The sequence below is a fragment of the Ursus maritimus genome, unplaced genomic scaffold (assembly GCF_017311325.1).
Source record: "Ursus maritimus isolate PB19 unplaced genomic scaffold, ASM1731132v1 scaffold_35, whole genome shotgun sequence".
In the NCBI taxonomy this organism is placed as follows: Eukaryota; Metazoa; Chordata; class Mammalia; order Carnivora; family Ursidae; genus Ursus; species Ursus maritimus.
Window position 1 is genome coordinate 11,389,642 of NW_024426119.1, and position 19,153 is coordinate 11,408,794.

At 42.6% G+C, this 19,153-nt stretch overlaps 1 long non-coding RNA gene and 4 other non-coding genes across 8 annotated transcripts in view; 2 read left to right on the forward strand and 3 right to left on the reverse strand.

Moving 5' to 3' along the window:
* LOC103656578 overlaps positions 1–12,692 on the reverse strand; it is a 40,042-nt gene extending 27,350 nt beyond the window's left edge. The window contains exons 1-3 of one of the 4 annotated variants that reach the window (XR_566646.2): positions 11,700–12,692; positions 9,606–9,974; positions 7,571–7,780 (exon numbers count right to left, since the gene is read on the reverse strand). This is a non-coding gene — a long non-coding RNA (uncharacterized LOC103656578). The remainder of the gene's footprint in view (positions 1–7,570; positions 7,781–9,605; positions 9,975–11,699) is intronic. The other 3 variants (XR_005831950.1, XR_566645.2, XR_566647.2) reach the window with 3 other exon arrangements.
* Positions 2,728–2,832, reverse strand: LOC121100250. The gene has a single exon (XR_005832005.1). It is a non-coding gene; the product is annotated as a U6 spliceosomal RNA (small nuclear RNA).
* TRNAH-GUG lies at positions 11,951–12,022 on the reverse strand. Its single transcript has one exon. It is a non-coding gene; the product is annotated as a tRNA-His (tRNA).
* On the forward strand, positions 12,686–12,757 carry TRNAH-GUG. Its single transcript has one exon. It is a non-coding gene; the product is annotated as a tRNA-His (tRNA).
* Positions 12,758–14,218: 1,461 nt separating this feature from the next.
* On the forward strand, positions 14,219–14,290 carry TRNAH-GUG. The gene has a single exon. It is a non-coding gene; the product is annotated as a tRNA-His (tRNA).
* Positions 14,291–19,153: the final 4,863 nt, after the last annotated feature.

A 19,153-nucleotide genomic window follows, 5' to 3' on the forward strand; every position in this document is an offset into this window, starting at 1 on the left:
GGTCAGTCAGTAGAGCATGTGACTCTTGATCTTGGGGTCATGAGTTCAAGCCCCATGTTGGGTGTAGAGTTTATTTAAAAATAGTAGTAAAAATGATAGTAGTAGATAGTAGTAGTAGTAGTAATAATAATAAAAACATGTCCACAAATCCTTTAAAAAAGACAAAAATGTCTAGATCTGGTAAGCAGAGCTCTTACTTGAGGCACCACAATGGAGAATACACCACATAGCTTTTGTTTCCTCCTCCAGATCCCCTTTCCATCTTTCTCATCCTGCTCTGACTAGTGTGAGCTACATCATCAGGCTGCCTCAGTGTCTGGTTTCTGGTTGGGTTTAGCCAGTGGGAACCACTGACAGGAGACTGGATATCTTTCAGTCTATTTCATCAACTACCCCAGTGTTTGTTCAATGGGCTCATAAACAAAACGGCCATGGTGGCAGAGATGGAAGTTATGCATAGGCTCTACAACAGGGACTTCTCACCAAGGCAAATCTGGCTCATCAATCTCCTGCTGGTGATTGATGAATCTACCAAGAACAGAGACCAATGCTAAGCCCATAGTATGGCATTGTTCTTCAGGGGCTCTAGCCAGTCACCTGATAACAGGTTGATTATGTTGTCCCATCATGGAGGGGGTAGCAATTCCTCAATGAACTTAACAGTTATTCTGGATATGGTGTCCTTTAATACTTTGATGTTCCACAGTAAAAGTTAAGGGAAGACTACAGCAATACCATTCAGTCAGGACCACTAATAGTTCATACACCTAAGAGTACAGATTTGAGTCATCAGATAAAGAACCAACTGATCACCAGTTAAGAAAAAAAGACCTTAGTAGCTAGGCATATTTTTTCCTTGGTTTATTCTGTATACATGTATACTTGTTAGTTTCCTTCTCCTCCTTCTCTTTTCCCTTCCTGTGCTCTTCCATATAGGATGAGTTGATGACGGTTAACCTTATATTTTGTTTATAGTTTACAGGATATCAAGGGGGGGATCATGACGGAAAAAGAAAAAGGATGACCATCATAAATACAAGAAAAATGACTGAAAAGACTTTGGGTCTCCCCTTTTGAGGGGAGATGGTAAGGCATCTTTGTTTGTAAAAGAGAGAGTCACAGCACATTAGGTGTAAGCATTGTATTGTCACTATCATTGTTTGGAAACTAAATGTGAGTAAAATGGTATGTATGGATCCTGAGTACCTAAAATAATGAACTGCACTAGACTATCTACTGGCAACTCAGTATCCCATTTCTGTGCTCCCCCAAGAGTTAGGAATTCTGAAAAATATTTCTTAGAATCCCTTGACAACTGTTTTCCATGTAGATTCCACAAAGGAGAGGCACTTGCATGAAATGTAGAGAACAGAAGAGAGGCAGCTTCTTCAAGACTATTCAGACTTTAGTACAACATCCAATCATGATAAAAACCCTCTGCAGAGTAGGTCTAGAGGGAACGTACCTCAACATAATAAAGGCCTTATAAGAAAAACCCACAGGTAACATCATACTCAATGGTGAAAAACTGAGAGCTTTTCCCCTAAGGTCAGGAACAAGACAAGGATGTCCACTCTTACCACTTTTATTCAACATAGTACTGGAAGTCCTAGCCACAGCAATCAGACAACATAAAGAAATAAAAGGCATCCAAATTGGTAAGGAAGAAGTGAAACTCTATTTGCAGATGACTATGTATCTACAGAAAACCCTAGAGACTCCACCAAAAACCTACCAGAACTGACAAATGAATTCAGTAAGGTCACTGGATACAAAATCAACGTACAGAAATTAGTTGCATTCCTATTCACTAATAATGAAGCAGCAGAAAGTGAAATTCAGAAAACAATCCCATTTATAATTGTGCCAAAAACAATAAAATGTCTAGGAATAAACTTAACCAAAGAGGTGAAAAGTCTGTAGTCTAAAAACTATAAAACACCGAGGAAAAATTTCAAGACAATGCAAAGAAATGGAAAGACATTCCACGCTCATGGGATAGAAGAACAAAACCTACAGATTTAATGCAATCCCTATCAAAATACCAACAGCATTCTTCACAGAACTAGAACAAACAATCCTAAAATTTGTATGGAACCACAAGACCTCAAATAGCCAAAGCAGTCTTGGAAAAAAACAAAACAAAACAAAACAAAACTGGAGGTATCACAATTCCAGACTTCAAGTTATATTATAAAGTGGTAGTAATTAAAACAGTATGGTACCAGCATAAAAATAGACACACAGATCAATAGAATAGAAAACCCGATATAAACCACAATTATATGGTCAATTAATCTTCAACAAAAGAGGAAAGAATATATAATGGGAAAAAGACAGTCTCTTCAACAAATAGTGTTGGGAAAACTGGGAGCCTATCTGCCAAAAAAAAAGAAGAAGAAGAAGAAGAAGAAGAAGAAGAAGAAGAAGAAGGAGAAGGAGAAGGAGAAGGAGAAGAAGAAGAAGAAGAAGAAGAAGAAGAAGAAGAAGAAGAAGAAGAAGAAGAAGAAGAAGAAGAAGAAGAAGAAGAAGAAGAAGAAGAAGAAGAAAGAAAAAAGAAACTGGACTGTACACAAAAATAAACTCAAAATGGATTAAAGACCTAAATGTGAGATCTGAAATCATAAAAACCCTTAAAGAGAGCACAGGCAGTAACTTCTCTGACATTGGCTATAGCAACACTTCTCTAGATATGTCTCCTGAGGCAAGAGAAATAAAAGTAAAAATAAACTATTGAGACTATACATTAATTTCTGTGTCATCCTTGCACAGGGGCCATGCTAATCTCTATATTGTTCCAATTTTAGTAATATGTGCTGCCAAAGTAAGCCCTCTATTGGAACTGTATCAAAATAAAGTTTCTTTTTTTTTAATGATTTTTTATTATATTATGTTAGTCACCATACAGTACATCCCCGGTTTCCGATGTAAGGCTCGATGATTCATTAGTTGTGTATAACACCCAGTGCACCATGCAATACGTGCCCTCCTTACTACCCATCACCGGTCTATCCCATTCCCCCACCCCCCTCCCCTCTGAGGCCCTCAGTTTGTTTCTCATAGTCCATAGTCTCTCATGTTTCATTCCTCCTTCTGATTACCCCCCCTTTCTTTATCCCTTTCTTCCCCTACCGATCATCCTAGTTCTTATGTTCCATAGATGAGAGAAATCATATGATAGTTGTCTTTCTCTGCTTGACTTATTTCACTTAGCATTATCTCCTCCAGTGCCGTCCATGTTGCAGCAAATGTTGAGAACTCGTTCTTTCTGATTGCTGAGTAATATTCCATTGTATATATGGACCACAACTTCTTAATCCAGTCATCTGTTGCAGGGCATCTCGGCTCCTTCCACGATTTAGCTATTGTGGACATTGCTGCTATGAACATTGGGGTGCATATGGCCCTTCTCTTCACTACGTCTGTATCTTTGGGGTAAACACCCAGTAGTGCAATGGCTGGATCATAGGGTAGCTCAATTTTTAACTTTTTAAGGGACCTCCACACTGTTTTCCAGAGTGGCTGTACCAACTTGCATTCCCACCAACAATGTAGGAGGGATCCCCTTTCTCCACATCCTCTCCAGCAATTGTTGTTTCTTGCCTTGTCTATTTTTGCCATCTAACTGGCGTAAGGTGGTATCTCAGTGTGGTTTTGATTTGAATTTTCCTAATGGCTAATGATTTTGAACATTTTTTCATGTGTCTGTTAGCCCAAAATAAAGTTTCTGAACAGTGAAGTAAACAACAAAATTAAAAAGCACCCTAATGAATGGGAGAAGAAATTTGCAAATGATATATCTAAAAAAGCGTTAGTATCCAAAATATATAAAGAACTGACACAAAATCCAAAAAATAAATAATCTGTTTAAATGGGCAGAAGACATGAACAGATATTCTCCAAAGAAGACATCCAGATGGCCAACAGACATGAAAAGATGCTCGACATCACTCATCATCAGGGAAATGCAAATCAAAAGGACAATGAGATATAACCTCGCACCTGTCAGAATGGCTAAAATAAAAACACAAGAAACAACAAGTGTTGGTGAGAATGTGGAGAAAAAGGAACCTTCATGCACTCCTAGTGGGAATGCAAACTGGAGCAGCTACTGTGGAAAGCAGTATGGAGGCTCCTCAAAAAATTAAAAATAAAACTACCTTATGATCTAGTAATCCCACTACTGGGTATTTACCAAAAAAATACAAAAACACTAATTCAAAGAGATACATGTGCCCCTATGTTTATTGCAGCATTATTTACAATAGCTAAACTATGGAAGCAGCATAAGTGTCTATCGATAGATGAATAAAGAAGATGCGGCATATATACACAATGGTATATTATTCAGCCACAAAAAAGAATGAAATCCTGTCATTTGCAAGAACATGGATAGAGCTAGGGAGGATAATGCTAAATGAAATAAGTCAGAGAAAGACAAATACCATATGATTTCACTCATATGTGGAATTTAAGAAACAAAACAAATGAGCAAAGGAAAGAGAGAGAGAGAAAAAACAACCAAGAAGCAGACTGAAATATGGAGAACAAACTGATGGTTACCAGAAAGGAGGTGGGTGGGAGGGGATGGGTGAGAAAGGTGATGGGGATTAAAGAGTACACCTACCATAATGGGGGAAAAAACACAACTATTCAAATTTCCCCTAACACTCTCCTCAAAGCTCTTCTACTGTCTGCCCAGTTCCAAAGCCACTTTCATATTTAGGTGTTTATATTATGACAGTGCCCCACTTCTAGGTAATAAAATCTGTATCAACTATCTATCACAGTGTAACAAATTACCTGAAATTTTAGTAGCTTAAACTGATGAACACTGATTATCTCATGGTTCCTTAACTCAGGAATTTAGAAGTGACTTAGCTGAGTGGTTTGGGTTCAGAGTCTCTCATGAAATTGCAGTCAAAATGTCAGCCAGAGTACAGGCATCCGGAGGTTGACTGAGCCTGGAGGATCTGCTTTCCAGATGGCTCACTCACAGAGCTATTGGTCAAAGATCTCATTTTCTTGATGATTGTTAGCAGGAGTCCTCAGTTCCTCAACTCATGGGTCTATCCATAGGATGCTTGAGTGTCCTCATGACATAGCAGCTGGCTTCTTCTGGAGCTAGTGATGTGAAGGTGCCAAGGGGAGGCGGCCCCAAGATGGGCCACTCTGGCATGAACATTATTTTGAGTTACAAACAATCAAAACCCAGTAGATTCAGCAAAAGCTCTTTACATCTCCCTCAACTGCCTGCTTGAACTAGGAAGAGAGCTATTAACAGATTCTTCTCTACCTAAGTAACTTATCTACATAATAGGGCAACCTTTGTTTTCCAAACATCTCCTCTCACCTTCTCACTGTTGGTCTTTCTCCCCCCTTGTATCCTCGGGTTCCTATCCCTCCTCTTAGCTCATATAAGCCTCTTGTTGTCTCACTGTCTGGAATTCCCATGTCTGTGTGGATTCCCTGTACAAACAGGGATTAATGTGTGATTTTCTCCTGTTAATCTGTCTCGTGTCAATTTAATTCTTAGTCCAGCTAGAAGGACCCTGTAGGGTAAATTATTCCCCTCTGACAGATCCAAGAGAGAGAGCAAAGAGGAAGCCACAATGCACTTTATGACCTCATCTCAGAAATGACATACCATCACCTCTACTTTATTCATTTGAAGATGTCACCAAGTCTAGCCCTCACTCCAGGGAGAGAAATGAAGCTCTACTTCTGGAGGGAGGAGCATCAAAAAATTTGTGAACACGTTTTAAAACCACAAGTTCTCTTGAAGCATTTGATCTAAAGAGATTTAGGGAGGGAAGGAGATCTTAGTAGTTTTGATGATATAGTAAGAAAGAAAATCATCCAGACTCAGGATGAGGCCAGTGAACCAAAGGGTAGTCATGACACAGAAGTATTTTGACTCTGAAATTTAGGGAAAAGAGTCAAGTCTCAATTTTTACATGTGTCTCTCCCTTTTAACTTAAAATTACATTTGAAAATTGCATATTCTGTCACCATGTCAGATTCTCAACACCAACATGATATTAGGGTAACACAGATACATCGAAATATTTTCATACTATTGTAACTACCATGACTCCAAAAAGTTTTCCACCTTTGATATTAGAGCTTCCTCTCAAACCTCATCCATTTCCTTCATCCAACATGTCCATCCCCTCTACCTCTGAGCTAAAGAACCTTTGAATTTACTGCCCTCCAATCACACACCTATGGGTGTGATGTGAGGGAAGAGACCCTCCTTCACCCCCAGATTAGTCCCCCCAACCTCAACAACCAGAACCAAAAGCTGAAATTTTCTGTCTCTCTTCTGAATTAAGACTTTGTCAATAATTACCCATTTATACCTCATCTTTCTAAAATACAGATATGAGTATGTCCTCTTCTGCTTAAAAATGGAGACTTAAAGGAATGCCTGGGTGGCTCAGTTGGTTAAGTGTTTGCCTTCAGCTCAAGGCACAATCCTGGAGTCTTGGGATCGAGTCCCGCATTGGGGTCCCTGCTCAGAGGGGAGCCTGCTTCTCCCTCTGCCTGCTGTTCCCCCTGCTTGTGCTCTCTCTCTGGCAAATAAACAAATAAAATCTTTTAAAAAATGGAGACTTAACCGGTCCCCCAATACCTATAACAAGGTCTATAAATGGCCTTCAGGAAATCTGTGAATTCTTGACATTTTTGTCATAGGTACCTCATTTGGAGAACAAGCCTATGGCTTTAAATGGATCCCCCAAACAGTAAGTTACCACAAAATGTCAAGAACCGCTGGTTTCCAGGAAAAAGGCCTGACTCAACAAGGGGCAAGAGAATCATCACAATTTGACTCCACCCTTCCTCTCCCTTTCATATCTTATGTCACGGCTATGACTTGTCTTTCCCTGTGCTACCTGTATGTTCATGCTTCCTTGCCTTTGTTTCTGCCTTTCTCTCTGCCTAGAATACCTTTCCCTCTTTTCTGCCAGGAAAATTACTATGCATGTCTTGGAACCCAGCTCAAATGTCATATCCTGGGGGAATGAATGATCTAAGCTGTAATGCATTTTGTATATACTTCTAACATAATTGTAATTGTTTCTTCACTCTTCTGATTAACCCTGGACTGAAATGATCATCTCAGAGTTAGAACAAGTCTTATTCAAATTTGTATCTCCAAGGCCTAACATAGGTCATACTAGGGCCTACTATTTGTCGGGTGGGTGGAAGGGTGTTAGCTTGGACCACTGCCTGACAGAACAGGGATAACCTCCCTATGAGCATTCCCCCGCAGACCCCTTATAAACTGAGGACGATTTCTTTTCCCCCTAATGCTTTGCTCTGTAGTGAGCTTTGTACTTTTAGATTTTACTGACCAGTAAAATTTCAAAAATAATTTTGGAGATCAACATTAGATTGCCAATTTTTAATTTTCCGAGTAAAGACTTTAGAAGAAATTATCACTTACCTTCTCTAATCATGTTATAAAAGAAAAGTCACTTTAAAGCCTCAAAAGTATGAAGGATATAATCTCAGCCTAGAAGACAGTCCTTTGAGTTAAATACACTTAGCCTTTTTAAAAGCTTACCACATTGAGCTTATTTTCTTTCATTCCATGATGAAAAATTCCTCTCTGTTTATCAGTTCTAGAATAATGTTTGGAAAGCACTGATTTAGACCTTTGCTTCTGAAAGGTGACTCCTGCATTCTTCCTCAGGAATAAGTTTTAGGTCTCATGACAGGAATAGTCCTCAGGATCTCCCCATGGGTTTCTTGTTGCAGGAATAGAGAGAAGTACCTGGAAATAAGAGACCAACTAATGTATATTGAGCACTTACCATCACAGTTAAAAACTCAAGAAAGCAAGAAATGCAACTTTATCTCTTTTTCTTACTGAATTTATTTTCTATTTGAATATGTCCCACTGGGTGACAAATATAATCTTAATTCAGGGTCCCTCTCCCTTTCTTTCATCTTTGATCCAGGGGACTGATTTAGTGCACAGGCAGGGCTAGAGGACACGTCCCAAGATCTTAAGCACTGATGAGATTATGATGTCTTATATGTAACTGAAAAAATTTTAAATACATATAGTTCATTATTTCCCAATAAAGTTCTCGGGTTTTCTCTTTCTCCTGAAATTATCACTTCAGTGCTTTTTATTCTTTCAAAAAACTGTCCTACATTTTTGGGTAGATGCTTTGTTTCCCTGGTGTCCTTGCTAAGTTCTAGGCCAACCAGTTGGGGTCATCTGATTCTGCTCATTGGTCACTTGGATATATTTGATTTTATTGTGGGTCCATGCAGATCACCACAGAGTCGTCCTCACACACAAGACTGCCTCAGATCTGAAGGCTCTTTATGCCACATCTGAGCCATTCAGGGCTAGAATTTCTCTCTTCGGTGTAAAACTTTGATCCCTTTTAAAATGCAACACTTATTATTATCAGTCATCATACTTTGTACAGATAAAGGAGTTGAGGGAATAGAAGGCAGAGAACAGGAGGACACTGTATCACATTATTTTCCATTGGCTCAAATTCTCTTATTTATTTTTTGTTTAGCTTTCCTTTCTGATTCCTGCACTAGACTATAGGTCTATGAGAACAACACATTTGTCTTATTCATTACTATACCCCCAGAAACTAGAACAGTGCCTGGCACATAGTAGGCCCTCAATAAATATTGTTGATCTAATGAATGAGAATGATGTGATAAGAAGAACACAAAGAGGTAGAAAAGTGTCAGAGTGAGGGGGCTGAAAGTGCTAGAAATAAAATTCAATTCTTTCACAGTTTGTATCAGTTTTCTCTTGGAAAGTTTTGTTCCACTGAGGCAAGAAATGCCTCTTCCTTCTACCATTTCATGTGTGTGTGTGTGTGTGTGTGTGTGTGTGTGTGTGTGTGTGTGTAGGGTGGGGAGAGGCTGGGGAAGAGAGAATGTTAAGCAGGCTCCATTCAGGAGGAGGGGCTTTATCTCAGGAGCCTGAGATCATGTCCTGAGCCAAAATCAAGAGTCTGATGCTTAACCAATTGAGCCACCAGGCGCCCCTCTTGTGTTGTTTTCTGATTGTTGCCTCTGGGCTAGTTGTTTCTCCTAGCTGGAAAACTAAACTATTTTGGGCAAGGAATATCAGTCTATACCTTTGCAGCTCCCCAGGATGCAAAGAACTTTGAGAGCTAAAAGATGCTAGTTTACTGAATGAATGAATGAATGAATGAATGAATGAATGAAATTTGAGTCCTGAATATCCAGAGACTGTCTGAGGAATGGGCTCCCTTTTGGGGGTTAAGGCAAAAGTGGTGTCTCCCAGACTGAGTCTTAGCCAGCCTCGGTGTTCTGCATCCACTTTCTGGGGTGCAGCACCTCCTAGTGGAAGTCCAGGGGTGCTGCCTCCTCCCTAGATGGCCCAAATATGGGCCTCTTGGTGACTCCCTCCCAGAGCTCCACCTTGTTATCCTCAAAATCTTAATGTTACTCTCCTACATGAGGTCCAGTAGACTCTGGCAGGTCCCTTCTAGTAACCCCAAGTACTGACAAGGTGAACAATGAAGGGCTCCATTCCAGCCAAGTATTGTAGACAACAGCAGCACTTCTCAAACTTGAATGTGCAGATGAATCACCTGGGAAGGATCTTGTTAAAATGAAGATTCTGTTCTAGTAGTTCTGGGTTGCAAACCAAGATTCTGAACTTTGAACCACCTTCCAGGAGCTGCCAAGGCTGTTGGTCCAGTCTGTAGTACACCTCTGCGGTGACCAGCAGTTATAGCCGCAGCAACCCCCAGAGGCACCAGGTGTGACCTGGAAACCATGGGGTTGGCTGTTTATGCAAATACTCCGTAGCTGATAAATTACAGCTGTCCCCTTCAAGGATTACCCCTTAAAAGTCAACACACTGGGGGCTCAGGTCATGATCCTGGGGTCCTGGGATCAGGCTCCGCATCAGGCTAGGATCTGCATAACGCTCCGGCTCCCAAATAAATAAATAAAATCTTAAAAAAAAAAAAAAAGAATACTGTATGTTAACTATACTGGAATTAAAATTAAAAACTTAATAAAAATGTTAAAAAAAAAGTCAACACACTGATACCAAAAAATATTTTGGTGGACTGTTGCCTAAAACATTTTTGGAATTGTTGTTGAAGCTTGTTGCAACTTAAAAACTCAGTTTTTCTTTTTCTTTGAAGGTAGATTTAAAAGCAGTCAAAAAACATTTCAAAATAAAATGTGACTATAAATATTTGAGATGGATTTACTTATATGACTTATAAATTAGGCTTGAAGGTAATCCTCAAACAAGAGTTCCAAAAATTTTTGGGGCAGCTGATTGGAGAAAGGGGAATATCTGCTTTGAAACACAACACTCATTTAGATTCTTAGTACCACTGCGTTCCTTTTTAAGGTATTGATTTTATTATGTCCTTTCTAAGGAGTTGATTTCATTACTAATTTATTTAAGTAAAACTTTAAAACTTAAACAGTGGCAGGCACTGTTGTTTTACAAATATTAATTCATTTAATTCTCATAATAAGCCTGCTTTTATTCCCATTTTACAAAGGAGAAAACTGAGGCACAGAGACATTATGTGGCTTACCTAAAGTTACCCCGCTAATTAATGCAAGAGTCAGGATTCAGACCCTAGGGAGCCTGCTTCCAGGTGTCACTGGCTCAATTATTAGGCTATGCTAACCTTAATTAGAGTTAGGACTAGCCTAAAGAGTGTCAGCTACTACAGAGTCTATCAGAAGGAAAAGAAAAAAGTTAAGTGACTTATAATGGAGACGGGAAGCCTACAAAAAATAACGAATCCAACCCAAACAGAAACAGCTGGAGCGGGCATGTGTGAATAGAGAGGTCTTACACCCCCTGCCTCCTTCCTGGTTCTAGAAAAGACCTCAAGGTGGAAGGGATAGCAAGTTCTCAGGTTGACTTTCTGCTATTCTGTTCTCTCATGCTCTGAGCTGTTCTGTTTTGTGGCTTGAAACTCGTCAAATTTACGAAACTGGGAGCGCGGAGACCTTAGGAAATTACAGCCCGCGGTAGTGTCTTGCTTTTTACATGTTGTTCAGTGAGTCTTTGCTGATGGATTGTGGGTAAAGGGGGCACAGCCCCAGAGAAATGTCCATCTCTTCCAGGAATGCTTCCTGACTTGCTCTGCCACTTCCAGGCCCCCTGAGAGGAGCTGGGGAGGCTCATTCCTCACTCGGTCCTATCTCATTCCCTCCTTGACAGTGACACAGCCGCCAGCAGCTACCTGAGAGCCGAACCCAAACTTCACTTCCATTTTGTCTAATGCCAAACAACAGACCCGAATTTGGGGAGCTCGGATTTTTTAAGTGCACATAAAACAAACCAACAAATGAAATTTGCTTTATATCTGAGGTAGATGAGGGGGAAAATCCTCCAGGAGAGAACACCCTCTCACCTAGGAGGCTGTGGAAGCGGAGGCCCCAAGCCCCTCATTAGCACCCCTCACAGTGGCTATGGGAACCGGTGCCGCTGGTGTGGTCACGTTTTTCACCGGTGACAGCATCTGAACCAGAAATCGTTCGCTGTATTGTCTAATCTGCATTCTTCTAACCCTTAAGAAATGTTTGCCCTTGGTTCCTCTAACCCCTACACTGGAAGTACTGAAGTTCTAACAGGGTGAGGCTTTTCTGAGGACCTGGTGTGCGATTTGACCGCTCACAGGCCAAATGAGGAAAGAGGAAAGTACCACACAGAATGACGTCCTAAAACAATCACACAGCGGGGAGGACGGAGGAGGGCCGCTTCACTCGCACTCAGAGAATTAGAAAGAGGAAGTAAAGTCCCAGAGATCCGCAGAACTTCTGTCCACTTCTGTCGCATTATAATTTCGGCCCCAACGTCACCTACTACCAAGGGGGCAGTCGGAGCGCAGCCTCGGGATGCAATGTGGCTTCCCAAATCTAAAAAGGCGCCCTTGCCGTGCCATTGTTCCCACAATGCCGTGACTCGGATTCGAACCGAGGTTGCTGCGGCCACAACGCAGAGTACTAACCACTATACGATCACGGCGAGCTACCGGGACGCCACGAAGTTCCAGCTCCCGAGTGTGGGCCTTCTGGTTCAACCAGCCGCCGCCTTAGCCTTCCAACGTCGCCTACGGTTTGTCAGGCTGCCTGGCCCTCGCGCTGACCCTGAAGCGAAGTAGGGGCGCCGTGAACTTCCCCCGCGGGTCTCCGCCGGGCGTGCGCACGGATCGTGGAAGAAAGGACGTGAAAGTGCTTTGCAAACGAAAGATTCCTAGGAGGTGGGGACGCTTCGCGTAGCCGGTACGGACGTGCTGCCCTGGGGTCGCCCGAATGATGGGTCCCTCTCACACGCACCATGCCCCGGCGCTCATGCTATCTGAGCGGATTCTGGCTAAGAACGGGGCTGTCTCTCGAATTCTACAAGAAGGAAAAATCAGTTCCGACCCATCCGCACAACTTCCTTCGAGGCGCGGGGGTTAGGGAAAGCTCGAGCGCTGCCTCCAAACGGGTGAAGCGGCGGGTTGTGGCCAGCGCAGACGGCTGATTGAATTCAAGAAAGCAGGGAGACCAGTGCGTCTGCGTGCACACAGGGAGAGGCGAAGCTGTTGGAGAGCCGCGAGAACAGTTACTGACGTGACAAGGGGGCGGGGCCTTTAACACAGAAAGACTCAGCGGAGGAAACCGAAGGCCGGGTCCCCAGTAGCTCGCCGTGATCGTATAGTGGTTAGTACTCTGCGTTGTGGCCGCAGCAACCTCGGTTCGAATCCGAGTCACGGCATTGCGAAGGCAATGGCACGGCAAGGGGTTTGACTTTTATCGCTGTCCTCCATTTTTATTTCGAATTTGTAACAACATTCTCGAAAATGGATCCCAATCCCCTTGTGACAGTTGGAAACGACGTTTACGTCACACCAGCTCTGGCTAAATTGGACTTCCGTAGAATATAGGCTTCCGGTTACTCGGCCTACCCGCGATACCGTTCAGTTGGGACAAAGCACAGAGCGCTCACAGGGCTGATAATTGTTGTCATAGACATAATGTACGAATTTCCATGGAGCGCTGGAAAAGAACTCCCAATAATAATAGGAAGAGAAGGCTGCGCAGAGGAGGTGACTTTTGAAGTAGCTCTTAAAGGCAGAGAAGGAATTTGCCGAGCAGGCAGGATAATCTTGTGTGCAAAGGTATGAAGGCGGTCTCAAAAAGGAACTACCGGCAATTCCTCTCTATAAATCTTCCCCCTTCCCCACCTCTAAAGGACCTGTTGAGTGAATGAATGCAAGTAATTCAGGAATGGGAAACGACACTGAGGGAGGGCCAAGGGATGAGCTGGAAAAGGTGGACGAATTTCCAGCAGTCTGTGCGTGGGGGTGAGGGGTGGAGGAGTGAAAGGATTCGATTCGTGTTTAGTAACATCCCTCCGGTGACTCTGCAGGGGGTGAGGGTGATGATTAGAGCAGACAGGTGGTCACCGTGGATTCTCTCGTTAGAACCAGTGGCACGTTCTCAGTGAAGCATAAAGCTTCTGCCTACTGTGGACTCGGCCTGGTTCTAGGCGCTGTGGGGGCGTGAGCACTGATGGGCAAGAAGAAAAACCGGACTGATGCCTGCTGCCGCCCGGGGCACAGCCGAGGTGGGCACCGGGTCCGGCGGCGGGACAACTGTGAGGGAGGAGTCAGGGCCATCGGGGCAAACAGACGCTGCAAGGAAGTTGATGGGGAGGGGATCGGCAGGGTGAGATGCGTTCATTCAGCCGCTTCTACGTGGCCAACCTGTCCTGGGGGCGTCCACATCCTCCATGGAGGCGATTTGGGGTCACTCCTGGGGGAATCAGCAGGGGCCAGAACCTCTTAGGAGCGCCCCCTGCAGACCCGGGACCTGGAAGGATCTCCCAGGCACAAGAGGTGGGCATCTTCCTAGGAATGAGAATTACATAACCCGTGAACACTGAGTTCCGGCCAGTCCCGTCCCTGGATGCCCAAGTGGTCCCCCCTAAACTCCCACCTTATTCACATAGAACCCACCCATCCCCACTGCAACATCACCAGTTCTGTGGCTAACGGACCAAAACCTGAGAGAACCCGAGCAACGGCCGACAGCGCAATGCGCCTGCGCATTCTCAGATTTGGCAGCTGGAACTCCGCCCCATAGGTTGGGTCTCTTGGTGACGTGCACACTGCGAAGGCCTATGACTATTGAAGAGGACAATCAGAAGGCCATCCTTACAGGTCCCCGGTAGCTCGCCGTGATCGTATAGTGGTTAGTACTCTGCGTTGTGGCCGCAGCAACCTCGGTTCGAATCCGAGTCACGGCATTGTGGGAACAATGGCACGGCAAGGGGCTTAACTTTTTAAATTTTTCTTCTTGCAGTCGATGTTTTATAGAGATCACAATTCGCTTTCTTGAAATGAACCACCGCGTCTTTCTGCCTGGAAGAGTGAGCCACCCCTAAGATCGCCACCTCCAGTAGTTCTTAGTTAATGCTCTGAATTCAGTTTCACAAGTTATAATCCCTTCCCTTCTGAAGAAATTGAAAATCGGTGTCTAAATCATTCTACAGCAGCAAAACAGCGCGCCCCGTGACCTTGTGATTTCTTTTGCTTTTCATGAATTTTTAAAAGTTGAGTTGTTTATGTTTAAATAGAGAATACATGTGCACAAGTCCAGTGAAAATAAGTCTCCCTATCATTCTTCACCTCATCCACAAATTATTGCAGTTTCCTTCATATCTTTCCATGACAGTCCTTGTATAAACATTTACATAGCATATATGTATAAAAATATATCCACCCACAAACGACCTCTTCCTTTCCTCGCCCTCACCCCCAGAAGTCAGACAGAACTTGAGGTGATATATTTGCACTAATAGGCAATCTTCCTTTACAAGGAAGAGTACACATACAGGGAGGGAATATCCACCCACTGATCCTGTCCTTTTTCTCCCTAGGCCCTGGATCCTGGCTGGGGCAGGTGAGGGATGACTGGGTTGGTGAGATAGAAGAAAGGGATTCCTTATTGTGCTTATAAAAACCTTTGGATGGGAGCCTGGGCTCTGTTGAGAAGCAGTCCTATTTTGATTTTATGTTGCAAGGGCAGGGTAGCATCCTAGGTTTGGCGTTGGGAAGAGGGACTTGACTTAGTAGTCCATTTGGAGACCCTTCACTTCCATCTCTCTGTTATCTTATTATCGGGATCAAATTTAAATTACAGGCCACTAGAGTTAGAAAATTCAAGTTAATCAAAGGCAGAACTGAATCTTACAATGCATATGTTCTGAGCATACATGCTCTCCATAAATATTTGAAGAGAGGTTTCTTATGGAGTCCATAAATGAGTGAAGTGGGCCAGTTTACTTCATGATCATACCTTAGATTGTATTCTTTCAAATACATGTTATTTTCATATCAGACAAATAGAAAACTTGGCCCAAATGAAACTCCCATCTATATCTAAAATCTCAAGGAACAGAGTGCATACATGAGTGTGCTAAGACATGTTTGTCCTCTCAAGTTTGTGAACAGAGAAGGGTCTGAGGCAAGGCTGGAGACAGAAGGCAAGGACAGGTCTTAGAAGAAGGCAAAACCCAGAAGGGATCAGAACTCAGGAGAGGACTGGGCATCCAAAGTTAGACAAACAGAAGTGCAGACACCCCACTTACTACCCATTAAGAAAAGTAAGGGCTAAGGACTAGGCCTTGGGACATGCACGAATTTAGGAGGTTAAAGAAGGAAGAGGGTGTGTCCTGAAAGAAAGGAGGGAACCATAACAGTGTCATTTAAGGAAAGTTTGGAAGAAGAAGGTTTCAGGGATGGAGGTCAGCAGATTCGGGTGTTGCAAAGGAGAAAGAGGAATAAGATAAAATCATTGGGTTTGACACTTAGAAGTCATCGTTGACTTTAAAAATGTGAGCAACTAGGCAATGTATATAATGAGTCAGAAAAAAAAATGTACACCCTTTGTCCTAATAATTCCATTTCTGGGTATCTTGCTAAAGGAAATAATCCTAAACCTGGAAAACGTATCTGCATAAAGATGTTTATTACAGGGTTATTTAGAAGGGAAGAGAGTGCAAATATCTTGAATGCTCAACAAATAAGGTAATATTGAACCAAACTAAAATATGTTCATTTGATGATGTATTGAATAGTCTTTCTTAAAGTATCAAAGGTACGTAAATGAAGTATTAGGTCAACTTTTATTTATTTTTTATTTTTTTTAAAAGATTTTATTTATTTGACAGAGAGACAGCCAGCGAGAGAGGGAACACAAGCAGGGGGAGTGGGAGAGGAAGAAGCAGGCTCCCAGCGGAGCAGGGAGCCTGATGTGGGGCTCGATGCGGGGCTCGATGCAGGGCTCAATCCTGGGATCATGCAAGCCCTGAGCTGAAGGCAGACGCTTAACGACTGAGCCACCCAGGTGCCCCCAACTTTTCAATACCATTTCCAACTAAAAGGAGTCAGGAAAAATGACAGATTACGGGTCTGCAGCAGGGGAAGTACAAGTCTGAAATATTTTCTATAAGAAAGCAAGTTAACTGCTTAAAGATTGATGGGACCAACTCAAAAGGACACAGAAACGTCTTTAAAGGGCTCATATTAGCCAAATTTGGGTCAATTTGAACATGAGAAAGTAATAACAGTAATAATACTAATGGATTATATCACACTGAATAGATAGACATATAGATAAATAGATAATTTTTGAGACCATGGGGATGAAAGAGAGAAACAGACAGAGAGAGAAGCAGCAGCAGCAGCTCTTCTTTACAAGAGAATGTCAGATAATAAATGCAGAAGAAATGACAGAATTAGAGTCACCATTTTGCAGTCCCCAGCATCATAACAAATAGAAGGAGAGATCATCAATGGAAGCTAAAAACCACTGGGCAAAACATTGTTGGGAGCAAATAATCAAAGATCTCAGGATATGCCACCACAGCTTACTTTAAATTGTAAAGGAAAGATGTGATGGACTCCAAATTAACCAAGTGATCAAGCCCAGCATCTCCAATGAAGGGACAAATGTGCGCTACCCGGCCTGCCAGTGTAATATAGTGGGAAGTCCACAATATCCCCTATGTAGCAGTTCTTCCCAAAATGTCTAATCTGAATCGAATCATGAAGAAACTGGAAAAACCCAGAATGTGGGACATTCTACATGACAACTGCCCTGGACACTTCATAATGATCAATGTCATGAAAAACAAACTAACAACAATAAAATGGGGAACTGGTCAAGATTTAAAAAGACTAAAGAAACTTAACAAACAAATACAATGGGAGAGCCTTAATTAAATCCTGAATCAGGACAAAAGTATATATATAAAAGACATTTTGGCAAAGTGGAAAAAATTTAATACGAATTGCATAATAAACATTATTGTGGACATGTTCCAATGGCCCTATAGAATAATTCTTTATTTTTAGGAAATGGCTGCTGAATTATTTAAAGCGAAAGTGTCATGGTATTTGCAACTTGCATCAAACAGTTAAGGAAAAAAGAGAAAGGGATAGAGTAAATATGGCAAAATGTTAAAAAGTAGTGAATTTAGGTGAAGGGTTATAGATTTCCACTGTACTTTCTTTGAACTTGTCTGTGGGTTTGACTTTTTTTTTTAATTGGAAGAAAATAAAGCTTACATAATAAAAATGGGGAAACTATGCAATGTTGAGTGAAAAAAAATAAGGACATAAAATTGTGTATACCACAATTATAGCTATATAAAAATAAGAACAAGAGAAATGATCTTTATTCATTTCAACATTTGTTAAGCTCCTGCCACATGACAGGCTCTGCACTAAGAGATGGGAGTACCCTGCTTTCCTGTAGAATCCTGATTTTATGGTGTAATGCTTAAAATGCAAGACTTTGGATCTGGCTAACCTCACCCAAGTCTCAGAGAGCCTTGCTGTGATGACCTCACCTCTATATCCTGGGTTCCTAGCAAGCTGCTTGGCCCCCGTGAGTAGCTCAACAGCCTGCTTCCAGGAGTCCACACTCCGGGGAGGGAAGAAAGTGCATTAACAGATAATTTAAGATAACAGGAAGTACAAGGAGCACACAGGGTATTAGTTTTTAATTATCATTTAAATTCTACCTTTATGATATCCACCCCCCTCCTCATCTAACATTTTTTCCTATTCTTCTCCACCAGGAATCCTCCCCTTCTTTATGCTGCTTCCTACCTCATTGCCTTGGCTCAACTCATGCTGACCTCATAGCTTGGAGTGACCTTTTGCTCTTTTGCTTCATCTGCCCAAATCCTACCCAGATCAGGTCTACCTCCCTCATGAAGCCTGCCATCTTTTGTGTAGACTTGATTGATTCCGTTCCTCTGAGCTGTCAGCAGCTTAACTCCATACTTCTTAAACAAATGTGGCTTCATTTGACGCCTACCATCGAGAGCATTTTACAGGTTTCAAAGCCTGTTCATTGTCCGTCGTCTCCGCTAATCTTCACACAACAGTTATTATGCCCTTTGCAGGTATAAGGAAAGTGAGAATCAGTTGCATTGAGTACCTTGCCCAGAGATCTGGCTACAGCCTGCAACTATTGGACTCCTGAGTCAGTGTCTCCTACAACCCTACTACTCCAAGTGTGTGTGTATGTTTGGGGGTGGTGGTGGGTATCAGCAGCATCTGTATAACTTGTGAGTCTGTTAGAACTATAAGGCCGGGACCCCACTCCAGCTAGACCTACAGAATCAGAAACTGCAATGTAACAAGTTCTCTAGGCGACTGTGTTTACACTGAAGTTTGAGAAGCACTGTCCTATGACGCCAACTAGAATACGGACAAAGCAGAAACCCAACAAATATTTGGAGGCCTGGGCCCTGGGATTCCTAGGGGATTCACAGTTTCACCATCACATCTTTCTCTACTCCCCCACCCCACCTCTGAGCCCCCTTCCCTTTGGGGCCTAATGTGGCTCTTTGCTCCCTCCCATGGCAGATATGAGCCCAAGGGTGAGATAGACTCTGAGGCATTGCCTGGGGGGGATGATGATGAGGTGAAGCTGCTACCTTCCCAGCAGAGCCAAAAGCAAATGTTGGCGTTTGCTTCAGGGCTACATTACTTCTGCGGAGAAACTGGCTTTATTTCTAAGACAAAAATGCCTACCGCTTGAGCATCCGAGCCTCGAGAGGATAAGGGGTTTGTGATAGACAACGCTGGAACTG